Source organism: Protopterus annectens, chromosome 9.part0, assembly GCF_019279795.1.
Source record: "Protopterus annectens isolate FY-2018-M chromosome 9.part0, PAN1.0, whole genome shotgun sequence".
NCBI classification, from domain to species: Eukaryota; Metazoa; Chordata; order Ceratodontiformes; family Protopteridae; genus Protopterus; species Protopterus annectens.
Window position 1 is genome coordinate 238,781,467 of NC_056743.1, and position 17,761 is coordinate 238,799,227.

Sequence of the window (17,761 nt, forward strand, 5' to 3'; positions counted from 1 at the left end):
TGTATCTCATACTTAATTTGTTTCAGTACCTCTCTAGGTATAACTTTATCACAAGTTTAAAAAGATTTTATTTCTTTTGACATATTTTCTGTTTCACTTGTGTTTTTGTGTAATAGCTCAATGTTGTTTTATTATTTAAATTATAAGTACTGTTTATTATCATATCATTGTTATAGCAAAGCTTATGCATTTACACAGTTGTAAATAGTATCCATGTATTCAGCATGATGTTGTTTATGTAACTGCTACTTGGAAAAGCTATATGTGATCTGAATTATAAACCTTTTGGAGATTTTCTCCATGAGCCTCCACTGAAAAGGGATTTTATATGGTCCATTTCAACTTTTGCAACAAAGAATGCAAATAAATAAATAAGTAAATACATAGATAGATAAATAAATACATTTGTAGTAATAATAAATGAATGCGAATACATCTGACCTTCCCAAAATTATAACTAGAACATTTAAATCCTGAAACAAATTTGTCTGACCAGCACTTATTTTTGACTTATACAGACAGTCTAGGTACACTGGCTATAACAGTACCCAAAAAGATAGAAACATGCCCATGTTTAGACTTGTGAAGACAACAATCTACAGGGCTCCCTTGGTTAAATTAGGTTTCAGCCAAGAAAAATTAAATAAAATGAAACAGTAATAGGGATCAATAGCATTCAGTAATAAAGAAGACATTTTACTTACATATTTTTATCTAAAATATCAAGAATGATCTATTGAAAACATAAACTGTACCAAGCAATGCTTACTATGGATGGGCAAGGGATGACACAACTATAAATCTTTTTAAAATATTTTTTTCTTTTGAATTTCATGCATGCTTTATTTTAGCCTCCCAGTTGCTAGTTGCCAACAATGACCATAAGGTGAGCTAACAGACATAAACCTGAGAAAGTCATAATGTGAACAACCAATTACACCTTTATAAACAGATAATTGGCACAGATAGTCAAGCAACTTAAATAGTATTCAGTCACCAAAACATTCAATCATAAAATGCACGCACAAGTCACCTTTTTGCAAAAACTGAAATGGTAAAGTAAATGCCTATAATGTCTGCAAGGAATCTTGACAAATGCTGATTTTTTTCATGCTGAAAGATCAATGCATTGCATGCTTTAGGATTTTTTTATTTACTATATCATACTATTTTTATGTATTTATTTATCTATTTATTTGTCTATCTATCTAGCTATCCAAATGCTTGTTTATTTATCTATGACAACTGAGCTGGTCCTAAGACTCTTACCGGTCATAACCTGTGGCAAAGGAAAATAGAGACTTGAAGATTTATACTCATCCAAGTCTAAACATGACAAACATTTTATAAAAACTTTTAATGGTTTTGTACTACTGGCTAAAGCCCATTTACATAGGCTACAAAGACAAAATTCCAAGAGAGTAAAATCCTATAGAATATATTCAATAGAAGAGAAGTATCTTTATATTGTTTTTTGCATTAAGTCCAAGTGAAACAGGCATTAGCATGAGAATCACCTTCCTTTTTACCATTTTGTACATGAGATCTTGGTGCTACTTCAACAGTCACCATCACACTGCTGGATGGATAATGCATATTAATTGGTAAAGCATGCAAGCGATATTTCAAGCATGCACATTACAGCGAGTTACAAGTTGGCTCAGCTAGCAGTGTGTGCCCATTCTTGGTGTAGCTTACCAACTCCTCAACAAAAAAAAAGGAATTTGGCTTAATTGTAAGCAAGCCGACTGTTAAAGTTGTACCAAATGCCTTCCTGTGCAGACCCATGTGCCCTCAATTCTTCAAGAGAAGAGCAATAAAAAAATTGGTGGTACAGTAAAAATGAATACAGGAAGTGCCATTCTAGATTGTGCCCTCTAACACTTTACACCCAGGGCAGTTGCCCCTTCTCCCCATCCTTGCTAGTCTGCTGGGTTTCTGATCGTAACGCCATTATTACATTGCATAAAAGGATGTCCAGACATTGACTTTGACAGCAGAGTGAAGTGAAGCATGGCAGGAGTACCTCTCAATCTCTTACAGCAAAACATCTGGACAAAGCCATAAATAAAAGGGGGAGCGGGGTCAAAGGCCAGGAAATACGGAGCATTTTTAAACTTAGAAAGTTGATAGAACAGGTTTTTCACTGGCATGAATTTTCTGAAGAGTCTAAAGTCCGAAACATAATTGCCTGTTGTTATTTTCTGGTTTCCATCCTCAAGGATTTGGCAATCATTTTCCAGAAAACCAAAAATTTATGAGGAACATACCAAAAATATGAGGCAAAAATCCGGACAACTGAGCGGTATCATGAGAAGCAAATCTAAATAGGCTTTTCTGGAAAGTGTAGTTATGATCAGAGAAACCTAATCATAATTCTTTGCAGTTCATGCAGATTTACTAGGTCAATGTGCTATCACTTATAGAAAAAAAAAAGAAAAGAAGAGAGAAATTATAGGAGAAATAAGTGTTTTACAGTTCAGAAAACTGTAACACAATTACTGTTGACTCCTAATTCTTCGTACTACATGAAGCTTTAGCTACTATAGTAGACTTTCAGATATGGAATAAAAAAACGGGGAAAAAAAAGCAAACAAAAATAAACCATAGGACCAAGAAGTATTTTATACCTTTGTAAGCTGTAAGATACATACAACAGTCTCACTTCCAGTGATGAGAAGCAAAGTGTATCTCTGACAGCTTTAAAGGCTGCAATACATTTTGCACTGCCACAAAAAAGTGTGACATCAGAAGCAGTATTACTTTTTTAAAATATGTTTCCGATGTCTACCTCCATTCTACGGTGGCTGATGTCTGCCTATACTCCAGTGCAAGACAAGAGTAAAACAGCACTAATGTGCTTAACAAATGTGTCTTGTTCCTGTTTCTTCCTGGAGTCCAGTGGTGATGCCCCATGTATTACACTGAAGATAAGACTTCCTAAACTTTTAGTATAATATATACAACACTCATATTCAGATAATAAGTTAATTGTAGAAGCATAGCCTGGAGGAGGCAGTAGCACTTAGCAATGATGAGGTAAAGTATCCATTATAGACAGATAACATACATACTGTGTGCACTATATGAAAGCTATTAATTCAGCAAATCAGAAGAGAATGTAAGGCAGAAATGGGTCAGTAATAAAATAAAAACAATTATTATAGCCTAATCAACTTAGATGCATATAACCACACAGGAAAAGCTGCCATTTTACTATTCAGGTTACACAAAATCAAATGTCAGCCAGAATGTTAAGTTACAATAAAAAATTAGCAGTACTTTAACTGTAATGATAATAATGTTAAGCAAAGTATATTGGTTGTTCAGTATGACTTGTGTTAATCTCTTTAAACAAGGGCTGACATGAGAAACATATGTATTTTAACTACATAGTTGCAGAGATAATGTATTTATTTGTTTCATCCTTATGGCTGAATTCTCGTCATTTGCATGTCTGAACTGGATCCGTTCAGGACTTGCAAAAAGAAAATACAAAGAACACTGTGAACTAAATGTCTTGTTATAATTAAAATTGCATCAGCTCATTGTAACAAGACTGCATCATTGATGATTATGTTATTTTAGCATGAGTCATTGTGCTAACAGCAACTGGGCAACACTTCCTATCCCTGCTGCTTCTTTTCCCAGACAGAAAAGTGCTTATGTGTGGAAATACTGAGGGATGAAATCTTGAAATAATTAAAGAAAACACTGAAATAAGCATGCAATAGCATATCCAAAATGACTAAAATAGTGAAAAACTGCCTGCTGCTAAATAAAAGAAACACAAAAGACCATGTCCCCTGCCTCCTTTGCAGTTATCATAAAGGTAACCAATGTAAACATTGTTTTTCACTGGGGTTCTATCAAGACACACTTAATTACAAACACAATTTGTCAATAATGAAGCAACTGTAAGAAAAAATGAGGGGATAAACATTTTGTTAAAGAAAAGTCTAGGTTCTTAGTTCAAGGTCAGACTGTGACATGACTAAAATTCTCATGCATTGCACTTCTTGGACTAAAGATTTGTGCTTCTGACAATGAATTTGATAGTGTTGGGAATAGCGTGCATACTGGATGGAGCAAGCTATATTGTACATGAAATTACATAAAACATATTTAGCCTTGGTTTTGACACCTGGAGCTACTTTTGCCAGTTGTGCATTCACTTTACTGGCAATCTCTTGGCACAGAGTGATAAAGTACTGGCTATGAGCTGTCTGACATGGAATTAACTAGTAATCTGAGGAAAGAAGTAGCCAGCAAGGAAAGTGAAGTGGTTTGAAGGCTGGACTCAGTAGCTGTAGTTAGTAGGCCTACCCTAGAGGTGACTCACACTACTTTAATTCTGACACCCACCGGAAACCAAATATATAACAACAAGCAGTAGATGGATGTAGACTTACCTCTGCCAGGATGTGTTTTGCACATAGCTTTCACTAAAGCATGTACGGAAGCATACACACACCGGAAAACATAACAGGAATGTACATCAATAGGCATGCATGTCTGCCATTAACTCATTGCTTCATACAAGGATAGAGTACACTTCTCTTTACAGGTATATTCCCGGTACTCCTGAAATGAGTATACCAGCCACTGTTTTCAAAGTCTAATTTCTGAAGTTCTAGTAACATTGCATACATAAAACTAAGGCAGTAAGGTGACATCTACAAACTGTCATCATTTGCAAAACATGACAGTGAAATGCTCAACAAAGTATATGCAGAGCTGGAGTTATTAAGGAGTGTTTACAAAATGTTATGAAAATATAGAACATTTCCACATTTATATTAATAATGCAAAATAGATTCTGATACTGTCATGTTGGCGGTGGTAAAGTCAAGCAGTGAGTGTTAGCAAAAAATGATATTAAAGCATGGTGGCTAATGTGAAGATATTCTGAGATATAAATGCTCCTTTGATAAAGCAGTTACGACTAATACCAATATTTTCATAACTGAATTAACTTCATAAAAGCTATATGAGCTTACTAGTGCACAAATATTGCCATCTTATACAAAACATTAAGGCATACAATGCTGCCACTTATACTTGTCATCTAACAGAAATGGTTTTATAAATTATTTATTATTTTGAAATATTGTAAATTTTTACATGCACTGCATAGATTTATCAATATCACAAAATGGTAGTATGCTATCCCCCCTTGTCATACATCATTGCAAAGCTCTTGAACAGGAGAACAATTCCCTCACTGATAATTTCTCACTCTTGCAGAGATATAACTTTTTTTTGACCATAACACTACTATTTTTGGCAAACATTCTTTCATTAATCTGCAGTATACAATCAGCATCTACAGGCAGACCTTTGTTACTAACACCACAGTACAGCCTATTGTTTACCAAAAATATCATATTTTAATTTTTTGCAACTTACAACATTTATCAGATATCATAAATCTAATGACGTCTGTTTTCAGTAGAGGAATTTGGAGAATAGTTTGCAGGAATTAATTAGTTACTTGACTTAGACAATCACAGGAAGCAAAGCTGTTTAGAATTAAATGAGTCAAGGGTAGAGATAGGCATGTAAAAAAATCACGTAGGTGTAGGCATGTAAAAAAAATCATGTAGGTGTAGGCATGTAAAAAAAGTCTGCTAGGGATAGGCTTGTAAAAAATCCCCTATGACAACTAACTCTTACAGCCCCTGATTGGATAAATGTAGAAATTATAAAAAGTTATTCTCCATTTGACACAAGAAAACTCAAAGTGAGGAGGGCTAAATATAAAAAAAAAAAAGAATTTTTAAAAGACTGCATCATGAGGATTTGCAATCATTCATGGCTGACAATTGAGTTTTTAAGATTGGAACTTCACTAAATTCCTTATGTTGAGATAGTCTGCACAAAGCATAACACCGAACAATTACCAGCTGGTGTGAACCTTGGCTCTGGATGATTGCCGTTGTCACTGTTGATGCGACACCTTGACCCCATGTCCAAAAAATGGGAAAAAGGGGTGATGGATGGACGGATTTATTTATATGTTTAATAACAAAAATCCTACATGGAACTCTAGGGATGATTAACACTTTATACTAGAAAGTAATTAATATGTGAAAATCTGAGCAATGATTGGCTGCTGATCTGCATATGCTTATTACAAATCAAGAATTATTCACTGGGAGATTTTTGGCTACAAACAAAAAAAAAAGTAATTGTTATGACTGTGAGTTTTAGAGATGCTAGGTCTGCCATTTTCTATGCTTTGCTAAGTGGAAAAATGAAACCAAACTAGTTAAATGTCTTTAGAGAAATTTGTGCCATCCTACAAATACAAAAATTGCCCAAAAGAAAAAATACGTGCACAAACTGATGGAATCAAACCTCTCTAAATATCCAAGTGTAAATAGATGGACATGTACAAACTGACAACTCCCTGGTGCCTAGTACTTTCCCTGATCACTGTTAGTCTTAAATGCTGCTCAGGCATGAGACATAAGAGTTATCCCTGGTGGCCAGTGGTGTCACCTATCCCCTTAGCCCCATTCTAAGTGCTGTGAGAGCATGAGCTTAAGGAGTTATCCCTGGCATTTAGTGGTATCCTCCATCCCTTAGCCCCATTCTGTTTAAGTGCTCTGAAGGCATGAGCTAAAACTGTTATCCCTGGTGGCTAGAGTTCTAATGACTTAGTTTTGCAGGCTTTGCTTGTTAGTCTAGGTGTATGTGGATACATAGCAGGCCAGACCTCTCAAATGTACCTGTTTTGGAGGAGCAATCCTATTTTAAAGCCTGGTTTCCCCTTCATATGATATACCCATTTTGGAGGTATGCCCCTATTTTCAGAATTGATTTACCTCTTTCTCAAAATTTTCTAAATCCTCCTATCACATACGATTTTTGAAGCTGTTTAGTACATATTAAACTGGCCTACATGACTAACGTACTACCGGCACCAATAAATTTAAGAAACAGGATCAATATCTGACATCCCCCTTTTTTGAAATGTCATTCATGTCTTCAGGTCTCACTATGTGTCTTTGATGTTGTTGTGTCTTTTGGCTTTTCCCAGTTAGGGGTCGCCACAGTGGAACTCCGGTCCGCTAATGACTGGCAGTAGATTTTTACGCACTGAGTTGCAGGCCCTGATGCACAACCTACAACAAAGGTACGCCCATTCATGCATGTCTCCACACAGAAGACGCTCTAGCTGAGAATCGAACAGGACAACGTCTTACTGTGAGGCGACAATGCTACCGCAGTACCACCACCGCATATCATTACATTTCCATGTCATTTTTGTCACTTTTGTCTAACTTGTATTTCTGAGTAATATCCCACAAGCCTACTAGATGTAGGGTTAGTTATGTGCTATTTGGTAGTAAAACATTATGCTAATTACATGTCCAGATTCTTGTCTGGATGTACATGCATTTCAATGGCTTTTCTTCCTGTTTTAAATGTCTGCAGGTTATGACATGTGATGACAGCAACCTCAACCCACCCACCTGCACATGCAGACAAACACAAACACACACAGACACCCACCTACCTAACCTAGCCCTAACTAACCTCCTACTGCTACCTCTCAGGCTAACTTGCACTCACACATGCAACCTCTTACATACTCTCACATCCCCCATCCAACATTAAGTATTAAAGTTCCCAGCACTTACTTCTACTGCAGAGGGTGAATACAGACAAATTACCATGAGTGGGCAGGAGTGAATGTGCTAAATTTATGTAGCCAAGCGATTCTCTGAATCCCTCTACTGCATAAATTTCTGACAGCTAGCAGTTCTTGGGGAATTAGCATGCAACGCTATCCCAGAATGCCTCATTAATATCTAGCACAGTCGTAGAGAGAGTCCACTGCAGTGCTGCAAATCTTTCTGCTGTCAATGAATCTGCAAAAGGTACCATGAGATGTTGACCTTGTGTATACCTCAGAGAGACTTTTTTTTTTAATTTTGGCGACATTAATTTAAAATCTTAATGCTAATTCAAGGATGAAAGCCCTTAGCAACTATTTTTCAGTGTCTTTAGAGAAGCACTTAATTTTTACTTTTTTTTTGTTACAAAGTTTTAACAGATATAAAGTACAGTTTTATTTACATATATAATTTTAGAGAATACATTTTATGATGAGTGGTGAAACCATGAATCTAAACCTAAAGTTTTTTATATATATATATATATATATATATATATATATATATATATATATATACATACACACATATATATATATATATATATATATATATATATATATATATATATATATATATATATATATGTGCATGTGTATGCGTGGGATGGATACTCTAAACTTTCCAACTGTCCTGTAATAACTTTGGGGGAAAATATGAAAAAAAAAATGTTTGTGCGTTGTGGTGCATTTAAATTGACTGCAAAAGCTGACTGACAAGAACAGATATGTACCACAGTGTTTTGTTGCCTAAATAATAATGTTGATTAGCATAATATCTAACCAGCATTATTTGAACTTGGATCCTTACTTTTGTTAATATTTCTGTTTGGGATCCCATAAACAGGACTTCAGATAATGCATCACTAATAGCACTTACTTAGGTGTGACATTAAACCTGCATATTATTGCATTTTTCTGCATCTTTTTCATAACACTACTTTTGTAAATGTATCAGAAGTTTCATTTTTGATCTTTTTATCTCTTGTAGCCCAGCTGAATATTAAAAGCAGATCATGTTTGAGAATGGAAATAAGTATAAATCGTTATTACCTCACAGTGGTTTAATGCCATTCAGTGCAGATTCTAAATATCTTTCCATTGCCCATATAGTTTTCGCCAGCATCTCCAACATTTTCTGGCAAATCCTAAAAACATTAGTAAAAACACTAGTGATGTACATGTGTGTGTGTGTGTGTGTTTGTGTGTGTGTGTGTGTGTGTGTGTGTGTGTGTGTGTGTGTTTGTGTGTGTGTGTGTGGAGATGTGTGAATGCAATATGACAGAATTGTATTATATTCACTTCTGAAGCTCTACCTTAAGCATATTGCTTGCTCCCTGTGACTTTGAATAAGACAAAGTTGGAAATGAAAAAAAAAAGCATAAATGAATTAACAGTTCAGTCCATGGTGTTATTTTTAGTTCCTTTGATGTTACAAAATTCATTTGTCCAGTCCACTTCCTACTCCCCATTTCAATGTTTAAGTTATTTACAGATCTTTATTCAGAAAAATGTTTTCCTCCTGCATGCATTGATGTTATTCAGCAACTGACCTCCTGAAATGATGATGGTATGACTGTGGAAAGAAACGTATTCATCAACCACCCATTTCTTCTCTTTTGAACTTTTTTTCTAGAACTTCTTTTTCCTGCTTTATAACAACAACCATATTTTCCTCAGTTTTAACATACGGAGCCACTTTTGCCTGTGTTTGTATAGTTGCTTTACTGGCTACTGTCCTGTTTTAATTTACTGAAGTACACTGTCTCCTTTATTTTTTAATTCATAAAAAAAACTCTTTTTTTTGCCGTCTTTTCCATGGCATCAAGTAGGAACCAGTCTTGCTTCCTCTTTTACTTACTTGCCTTTGCTTATTTGCATAATATAAACATTTAATTTTTTAGTAATCCAGCTCCTTTTCTCCCTCTACCATCCCCGTGGAACCTACCCCTTGATACTCCCTTGGTTATACCTGAGATGCATTGTCTATAAACTTCTGTCTGGTCCTCTGAAATAGGGCTCCGATATGCCTATGTGATTTGACTTGGCAACTTGGTTTCTAGAACCTTCAGACCTGTGACATGTAACACAGCAAGTAAGATTCTGAGACCCTTATCACATTTTGAAAGGCTTTGTATATGCACTGAATTAGTAATCTCTGGGAAAAAAAGATACCATTGCCCACACCTCTTGAACTGTTCACTTATGGGTGGAAAAAATACTGCAGTATTATTCATCAGTCATACTCATATCTTTCTCTCAGACTAGTAATGAACTCAACCTCACTAATGGAAAAAATATATACTAAAATTACCTGTTTTGCAATTGTTATAAAGCCAGGAAGTCTTAAGGTGCAATGCCCCTTTTCAGATGCTAGAAGCCACTGCCAGTATTTCATGATCCACACATTAAAAGTGGGTTATTACCATGCTATAACTGTCCCGATATGTAATACTACTTAAATATCATGCTTATAACAACATTCTTCAAGTGAGGGAGGGCATTTTGGCACTTAGGTCAATAAGAACTCTAGCTTTCAAAGTTTGGGTGTACTAGAATTAATTATTTAGTTTAAATTTTGCAGATGTAAGCCATCTATCTGTGAAGATGTAATGGCATCAAACCTGTACTGAGTTTCCAACAAAATATCAGACTTAGCACTCAAGGACTATTCAGCAAAGTAGAAATTTTATTGTCTCTGTTTGCCAGGAAACTCCACTAACAGCTTCATGGGCCAAGGAGACTCAAAAAGTCATTATGGCAATGAATCATAAATTCCACTTTCTAAAAAAGACATAACAACCATAAACTAAGACATTCACACACTGACTAAGCTGATTTAAATTTCTTTGGTGATGCTATTGAGTGAAAAGAAAATATATGTGGTATGTCACAGTGAAATGCCCGAGTTAAAACATTCTCCTCTTCTGCTGCCGTAGACCCTAGCACATGTATCAGTTTACTTTCATCATGTGACCTCCAATGCAAAAATCATTCATTTTTTTCTCAGTTTAACAATAGGTAGTGTGTTTTCACCAACAGGATACAGTTATGCTGACTGCATGTCATTTGGAACACTATTTTGTAAATGTTGTTTACTGCATTACAAAGAAAAATGCAAAAGCATCAATTATCTTCCTCTGAATTACTTTGGTAGATATCTGATCCCAGTTACTAACTCATTTTGTTCTTATACTAGTTTAAATAACTATTCTAATCTACAGACACCTGCACAGACACACACATATATATTTAAAAAGTGGCACACTTAATTTTTGAAAAAATGTAAAAAACAAATGGTATAAATGTTGTGATTTTTTTTCAGACTGTCTTCAAAAACTTCCAAAATATTATAAGACTGCAACAGAAACAGTTTAATTCAGCCATCATTTTTCTGATAGTTTACTTTATCTTTTCACAAGGTCATTGTGTTGTCTTAGCCTATAGCAGCAACCGGTGTGTGTACGTCATTGAAACTCTTCTGGACAGGGTACTGAATTATTACAAACACACACACACACACACACACACACACACACACACACACACACACACACACACACGTAAGATATAGAACACAAATATATCTCCTATAATTATTTGGAAAGTGGAAAGAAGCAATAGTAGATGGGGAATACCTATGCAGATGCAGGCAGGACATGCAGAGTCTGCACAGAAGGCAATCCAGACAATAAGTGAACCAGAATCGTTACTATGAGGTGGCAGTATTATTCACAATGCCATTTCACTGCTACAATCAGGTTAATATTTTATGAAATTATACAATCTGCTAAAAGCATTTTCATTTATTTAGATGGTTCACCATCTGCAGGAAGTCATCTTTAGAAAGAAATGCCCTACACAAGACTGAGAAGGGCAGTGATCCTACACCATATGATTTATGCTTATGTCTTCTAATATAAAAATATGCTTTGTTGTAACACTTCCATTAATGTGTGTTGTAACTGACGCCACTGTTGAATATTGTGTCAGTAAGTCTTAACTTGTACGTAACCTTATTAGTTTCTTTACTCCACACAGCAGAATGTCTACCGCTAAGAATATTTTAATTCCTAAAGTGTAAAATACCCTGCCTCTCAGTTCTATAAGAAATGTTGCAATAACTCGTATCCTAAAAAAATGCTCACCTAAAAATCTGTTGTTTCTTTACCCTCACTCACGATTACTGTACTGCAATAGCGACAATGACATTATTACTGAGATTTGTCATTTTTGCTGAAATTTACTCTTTTGGTCTGTTATGGAAACTACAATCATAGGAGCATATATACTAGGTGAGTGATCACAGACACCATGACTGACCTAGCATGTCCACCTTTAAGATGATACACTGGAATGTTCTCGTCACCCTTTACAAAGGCGTAATAGTGGTCCCTTCCCAAATCAAGCGGGGCTGCACATGTTCGCCCTGGTATAAATTTATGTCTACCGCTCAGTCATCAAGACTAGCCTTAAAGGCAGACAAAGGACTACTTTGTTTGACCTGTAGCAGAACTTATTCTATAGGCTGTGAATTCATTGAGTTAGGAGCCTATCACTCCAGCGCATCCTGTTTACTTGCTGTTATACATCTAGGTCCTTGGTATAGGTTTTGTAGGGCAACTGGTTTTGCATAAAAATGGGAGGTCAAGTAGGATTTGGTCTTTCATGGCTTAAAAAGTGAAACACAGGTTACCTCAGAGCAGCTGGTAGGCTATTGAGTATAAAGAAAGTATAAACAAATCTATCAGGATAGTTGCAGGATTTAAAGCCTTGAAGTTTATAGGTTAAAAATCACTGGAGCCTTTCTAATTGAATGATATGCGTGGGTTTGTATGTACCAAAGGGAGCACTGTATTCAATGATGGGTCTATTAAGGGAAAAGGGCAATGGTAACATAACTTTGCTGGATGTTGTTGTTGTCTTTCAGCTTTTCCCGGTTAGAGGTCGCCACAGGGAACTCTGGTCCGCTAATGATTGGCAGTAGATTTTCAAGAATGCTGAGGTGCCAGCTTGACGTCCAACCTTCAACAAAGGCATGCCCATTTACGCATATCTTTCAAACGCCTACCCAAACATGGGGAGGATATGCAGACTCCACACAGAAGGCACTCCCCACACTCCAGCTGAGAATCGAACAGGAGAACCTCTTGCTGTGAGGCAACAACGCTACCGCTGCACCACCACGGATATTATAACTTTGCTGGATAATAAAGATATTTCTTTGGAAATTATCTGGGTCATTTAGAATTTCCTTACTATGGTGGAAACATGATGATCAAATCACACAGAGTTCTCCACCCCTGTCTTTTATGACTGTACACCAGGGATATGTAAACTCCAGACCTTTTTGACACTGTTTAGCATTAGTGGATGAGCAGATAACAGTGGTTAGCTCATAGTCATCTTCAAGCTTAGTCAACCACACTTCAGGGATATTGGCTTGGATGTTTGTAAAATCAATGCCTAACAGGAGATGGCCCAGCTCAGATCCCTGTGGAACCCCACTAGTTATAATTTTATGTTCAGAGAGGGCAGCAGCAACTTTCACTACCTGGAATCTGTTGGATAGTCAGTTTGTATTCTAGTGGATAATGTAAGGGATTATTAAGTTTATCTAACTTTTAAATAATATCAGCATGGAAAATATCAAAGCCTTAACCAGATTAAGATAAACAGTATGCATCATTATCCACAGCCTTTGCAACCTTTTCAAGCAAGTTTAATAAATTCAGGAGACTGGACCTGCCCTTCATTAAACCAAAGTGAAAAGGGTCTAGTTCAGTTACAATGTCTGTCTGCATAAATGAGTTCTGCTTCTGCTTTGATATGTTCCCCAGTTTTGAATACAAGTACACTGAGGCTGACAGGCCAATAATTACCTGGGTCCATAGAGGGGCCACCCTTGTAGAGTGAAGTCACACTAACTGATCTCCAGTTATAAAGAACAAACCCAGTTGACTGGCGAAAGTTGAACAGTTTCAGCAGAGGCTTGGATACTGCATACCTGGCACTCATAACAATGCGGTCTGGTATGTTACCTAGTCCTACAGACACATTATTTTGTTAACTCTTTCAGGGACATTTATTGTTGTCAGCTGTGCTAACGTTTTATGGAAACATTGTCTGGTATACTTACTGTCTACTGTAATAGAAGTGTTTCCTGATACTCATTGTCCTTCAACTTCTATATTTTTGTTTAATGTATTAAACCTCCTGCAGTATGTGAAGACTCCAGCTTCATAACATTCGAACTTGGCTTGGTCTTTCTTGCAGTTTTTACTGGAGTTTGTCTGTGTGACCATTTTATCCTTTGGTTTAGATGTTGTTGGGATATTCTGCAGGCACCCTTATGATTATGGACATCTGGTTTGATTTTAAGCTCTGTGTTTCTCAAGCATAGTCCAACAATCCACTTAAGCTGTACTGATGAGGTCATAAAAAGGCCAAAGCACATATGAATGTACCCATAAAGATGTAAAAAGTAAAAAGTCATAGGCATTCAGAAGAATCAATCATTATTTTAATTTTTTTTTTGCCAGACTGTTAGTTACTTAACTACACTAATCCAGCATAATTAAAGCTGGAACCCAGAGTGATGTAAACGCCTCCTACCCAGCCATTAATATTAATGCCATAAAACAGGCTCCGTATGTTTAGTCTTATGTGTTTGAAAGATATCTTTAATATGTTATAATTTTCTAAAGGCTGCAAAATGAACTTTTCTTTTTATGTGGAAAAGTGGTACATGCATAAAGATGCATGCAAACACCTTTTTGTGTGAAAAGAAAATTTAATTTTGCAGCTTTAGACACGATCTTTCAAAATATATGTAATTATTGTATGGAAGAATAGGAAAGTGTATGAAAAGTATATTCCAAAATATTGGCGTTCATACTCTTGGGGTTAAGTAAAGAGGAAGATGGGTGGAGAAAGTGCAGCTACAGTATGGGAGAGGGTACGGAAGGAGACTTGTAGCTAAAGGCTGGACAGAAGAGATGCTGAAGATTAATAGTTGGAGAACAATTAGACATATAGTGGGGAATAAGAAAAACAAAGACAAGATGAAGAAGGAATGTGAAAAATACTGGACAGGTATACTAGATGCTAATACTTAAAAGTGTCTTATATCACATTCTGGGTTGTAGGACAGGTGTCACAAGTTATGTCTCAAGTTACATTAGAGTATATTCACTCTTTCCATTACAGTTAAAAATAGCTGATAGTCCTTCTAAAAGGAGGGGTGTTGGGGGGAAACCAAAAGTGTAACTAACATTATCATGTTGAAGTATAAAAAATAATGTTTAAAAATGTAACCTTATATAAGCTGTACTTCTGTATGTATTATTATTGTACAGCAAGGCTTGACATCATAAAAAATGTTTTAGTGTTTTTGAGTGATGATGACACTGTATGTTTTGAAATGTTCAGTAAAAACAATTTATAAAAAAGGACGTGTAAAACTCTTGCAATGTTACGAATATAAATATATTGTTGGATTATGCATGAAAAAGGGGGAAAAAAGAAAAAAATACCACACACACAGACACACACACACACACACACACACACACACACACACACACACACACACACACACACACACATTTATTATCTGTGTGTTATTTTATATATATAAAAAAATGAACAAGCACAGGAATCTGTCTAGTTTCAACCTCACCACCATGAGTGTTGAGGAAAAACAATAAAAAACAAAGAAGCTAGTGGTTTTCAAACTTCATTGATGAGCTCAGTCACAATAAATTCCAAAAATCATAAAACACAGGCAGTGTTCCAAAGCAAACAAGCCTTTATTTGTCACAGACAAGCAATCCTCAGTAACAAAAAATCAGAGACCATAACCACTAGCTTTTTTGTTTTTATTAAATATATATATATATATATATATATATATATATATATATATATATATATATATATATATGGCTTGGGCTTACAGGCGTATTGCCAAATGTCCATATAGTCAACGAGTGCTGGGGTGGTACTTTATGTTGAATGAATGCATAGTTAAATGAACGGTCAACATATCAAGGTATGTATTTTTGGGATGGGTGAGTGAGTTTTGTAGGGGGTGAGACTGCTTATGCATGCTTATGAGTGTTAAGATTAGAGTTAGAGATAGGTGAGAGGATGGGTTTTGTTTGTTTGTTTGTGTGCTTGCGTGTATATTTTTGGGTTTGGGTTGGAGTTATGTAGGGGGATAGATGTAATGTCAGTACTGTATGTTTGTGCATATTTGTGTGTCTGAGTGTGTCCTTTTAGTGACAGTGTTACAGAAAGTGTTTTTTTTTAAGTAAGGTGTTAGGTTAGGGTTGGGTGAAGGGCTAGGGTAGGTTAGCACCCATCACTAAGGTGGTGCAGGTACCCATTAAGTACTGATGTCATGTTATGGTTCCCTTAACTCCTGTACTGCTATGACCATAATTCTGTTATATTGGCTGAAGTATGTTCTTTTTTGATAGAAGTCTTGTTCCACCCTTTATTCTGCTCTAGATCCTTAACCCAGTAATACTGATCCCTGCTGTTAGTTTAGAGTCCTGTATATGTTAGGTGTTTTTTTTTCTTTGCTCAGATAATTCTAAATGTGAGTCTTTTTATATTTTAGTGCAATATCTGGATTCTTTAAGTTTTTCTGTCCAATCTGTTTCTGAAAACTGTGATATGCCCTTCTGACTCCTTTAGTACTGCTGTGTATCTCTATACCTCAGTTTTTCTGGTTCTCCTGTTCTGTTATCATATTAACCTCCACACCACCCTACTTACTGCATAATGACTGTTTTTTGTCCTTTTAACTTCTGTGGGTTCATGAATTTTCTGTGTCTTATAACTTCCAGCAGCCCTGCTCTGGTTAAGTCTGGCCATATCTAATCTTACAATATGCTAACCAAATCTGTTAAATGTGTTTAGGATTCTCTGGCAGTTGGTTTAAATGATTAAGAAGCTGTTAATAAACAGTTATCTGTGGTCTAGTGGTGCAAGGTTTGATTCCTTCAGCCTCCATGGCCTAAATGTATGAGCAAGTCACTTAACCAGACACGACTCCTGGGCTGAGTGTAAAAAAAGGTCAACGGAGATCAGTGTTCTACCTCAGAAAACAAATACAAACAAACAAACAAACAAAATGCAGAGTCCCTTGAATTAATCTGTTTCCCTAGTGATCTACATATTGGATTCTACACAGCAGTAAGGAACAGAGTCTATTGTGGTTTGCACTACTTATTGTAACTAGCTTGCTTACAGACAAGGCCATAACTTTCAGTCTGTTTGTTAGGAAAATGTAGCATCTTTGCAGAAATCATTCTTGAGAACGCCCTTCCATACTCCTTCGAAGTTCATGTTAGATGAGCTTGGAGGCATCCTATCCTTCACCAGAAAATGCAACTTGGCTTCTGCTGCCCCATCATGTTTTCTCTTCTCTACAAGGACAACAAAAGGTAACAAGCTTTCTGAAGAGGGAGCGTGCATAGCCCTCACTTCTTCTGTTCATTCAGTAGTCAACATGACTGTGGTGTTTTGTTGTAGGATTGACTCAGTTTCATTAATGAGTTGACAATCACACTGATTTCAACCTACACTGACTATGTAAAAAAATAATTAATGCAAACAGAAAAGAATGAAAAGCTTGGAATGAATGCTAAAATAAAAAGATAAGGAGTCTCACTGGGGTTTTAATCTCTCGGTTCAGTTGTTTTTCTGAAGTTAAAATACTTCGTTGGAAAGCCCAACCACAAAAATCTAAGAGAAAACAATATTTTATCTCTGTAACAAGAGATTCAAACTTGAATGTATCAGTCGCTAATTTGGCATGACTTGAAACATTTCATATATGCAATACAAGTGGATCAACGGAGTATTCTTTCTAACTATAGTTGTCAGTCCTCTTGATTGTTCAGCAGGTGTCCAGTCATTCATAACGTGTTGGCATTTGCATGCTTGGTTCCTGCAAGATTTCTTTTGGAACTTAAATACTTTATTTGAGAATCTGTCAGAGATTTTTCTGCAATGCACAACATATTAAGGTCAAAGCATTTAATTTTTAAAGCTTATGTTACCTAT

General features: G+C 36.0%; 1 protein-coding gene across 3 annotated transcripts in view; it reads right to left on the reverse strand.

Annotated features, from left to right (window-relative positions):
• Positions 1-17,761, reverse strand: part of DENND2B (DENN domain containing 2B) — a 1,438,653-nt gene that overhangs the window by 619,653 nt on the left and 801,239 nt on the right. The window lies entirely within an intron of this gene.